The sequence below is a fragment of the Mastomys coucha genome, unplaced genomic scaffold (genome assembly GCF_008632895.1).
Source record: "Mastomys coucha isolate ucsf_1 unplaced genomic scaffold, UCSF_Mcou_1 pScaffold1, whole genome shotgun sequence".
In the NCBI taxonomy this organism is placed as follows: domain Eukaryota; kingdom Metazoa; phylum Chordata; class Mammalia; order Rodentia; family Muridae; genus Mastomys; species Mastomys coucha.
In genome coordinates this window covers 85709397-85711617 of record NW_022196891.1, presented here as the reverse complement: position 1 = coordinate 85711617, position 2221 = coordinate 85709397, and the positions used below count along the sequence as shown (strand labels likewise).

The 2221-nt window shown below is 43.8% G+C and overlaps 1 protein-coding gene across 1 annotated transcript in view; it reads right to left on the bottom strand.

The window, feature by feature from the left end:
• Positions 1-2221, bottom strand: part of Ush2a (usherin) — a 689504-nt gene that overhangs the window by 374185 nt on the left and 313098 nt on the right.

Here is a 2221-nt window from a genome sequence, read left to right as displayed (position 1 = left end):
GAGAAGAGAAGAGAAGAGAAGAGAAGAGAAGAGAAGAGAAGAGAAGAGAAGAGAAGAGAAAAGAAAGGGAGGAAATGAAAAGGAAGGATAAAGAAAAGCAAGTGCTAAAATCCTATTCCTAAGAGAAAACTCTTCATGGCATCTCCCCAAAGTAGACTTTGGCTCCAGCATTGTAAGCCTATGGTCACAATATTCTACCATTGAACATTGGGGACAGTGGGTTGGCTCCTCTGCAGCTATGCAAGGCTGGTGACTTACCGTGCTGTCTCTGAGTGCCTAGCTAAAACATGATGGATTTCAAGATTTAGATCTGTAAGGGGAAAGAATGTATCTCTTACTTTATAAAATTTCAATAGATGTGAAGAGCTGATACTCTCATAGCAGACTATGCCTGGAGTCAGAGAAGGTTCTGGTCTGTGGGTAGCACAATAAAAAAGACTGTGTGACTGATTTACTCCCCAGCCGACATTCAAACGCGGCCAGTGAAATAGTCGAACTCTACTTGTGTTTGACACAAGTTTGCTGTGCAAATCTGGGTGTTCTACAGTAGTGATGATGCCGTTGACAGATTTGGACAACGACTGTGCATATTACAGTCAGCCAAGAATATTCATCAAGTTGTCTCCTTAACACGCACTCTTCTGGAAGACACTCTAAGAGTTAAACATCACAAATTAAAGTGATTTTTTTAGGCAGGCTCTATCTATCAAGGACCTATCTCAAAAGGTCGGTCACCTTGTACTATGACTTCTGCACTGACCATCACTGCTCTTGTAACTTCCCGCCACTCCCACGGCGACTCTAAAGTCTCTTCACGCACAAGAATCCTTTCATACAACTTAGGAGCATAAAACTTCAGCCAGCACTGCACACGTGAGTAAGAGAGCAGATCTTAAAATGTAAATACGCATACGTTATTTCCTCACACCATCAATGCTTTTGTACAGTGAAGTGCTTGCCTGGATGAATGACCCTTGGGCTTCAACATCTACAGCTAAACTTGAGGGGCAATTAACCATTCTATGCATGCTACATCATTTCTTTTGATCCCGTGCTGCTCAGTGACTCTTTCAAAGGAGGCACGAACCCGAGGCGCCAAGGTATCTAGACACAACCTGAGGAACTGCTGTGGGGCTTCGCTCACAGAGTCAGTTGCCTTAGAACTTTAACTCGTAAAGGTTCCAGATGGCTTGCCAGCTTTTAACCCTCCCGTGTGTTCTGTGGCATAAGAGAAGGTACCCTGTGACTTACAGGCACCATCATGACCTTGTCAGACCATCCACACTTGCTCTGCCTCATTAATACTCAGACTCGGGGCTAAGTCCCAAGCCTTTTAGTAGTATTCCTCTCTGTAATAATAGGTGCAAGGAGTACCACTGCGCTGCTGTATTCAAACTGCAAATTCAGGGAAAGGGATTCAACTCAGATGCTAGAGGGCTTCCTCAGCCGGCATGAGGCCCTAGCTTGATGTCGTGAAGAACTCATGGTCCTATAGAACTCCAACAGTAGCCCAGGGGAGGCAGAAGCAGGCATAGTAGGAGTTTTAGGCCACCGACTACATAATGAGTTCAAGGTCTGCCTAAAGAAACCACTAAAAACGTTTTACTATATCTATATAAACTAATAGCATGAATCGATATAATGTTGCTCAAATTTGTAGAGTATTGATGAGGTTCCATCTAACACTTGGCTAGAGGAAACCTAACCTTTATTTATTTATTTTTTTATTGTGCCACAAAGAATACAGCTTCATCTCCAATAAAGTTCCTATCGTAAGACTGAAGTGTATTTGGTACATTCAAGATGAACTTTTTTTTATATATATGTGGTACAGTTTGACCTTGAGAAATAAGATCAAAGACAAAATCGCGGTGCTTTTAGTAGGTTAAGGATATAAATACTTAACTACCCGACTTTATCAGAATTTCACCCAATATCCCTTCCCCAGCCCCTCTGACCTTTCCTCCACCTCTCCAACATTTTCAAGGTCTCACCTCTCTTTTCCCTCTCTCCCTGACCCCTTGGGGCTCTCAGCCAAAGAACACCAAGAACCACCAACCAAAGAACATACACAGGTTGGACTTAGGCCTCCCTGAACATATGGAGCAGATGTGCTGCTTGACCTACATGTGGGTCCTGAACAACTGGAGAGGGGCCTATCCCAGAAGCTGTTGCCTGCACCCAGGATATGTTCTAGCTGGGGAGCCTTCTCTGGTCTCAG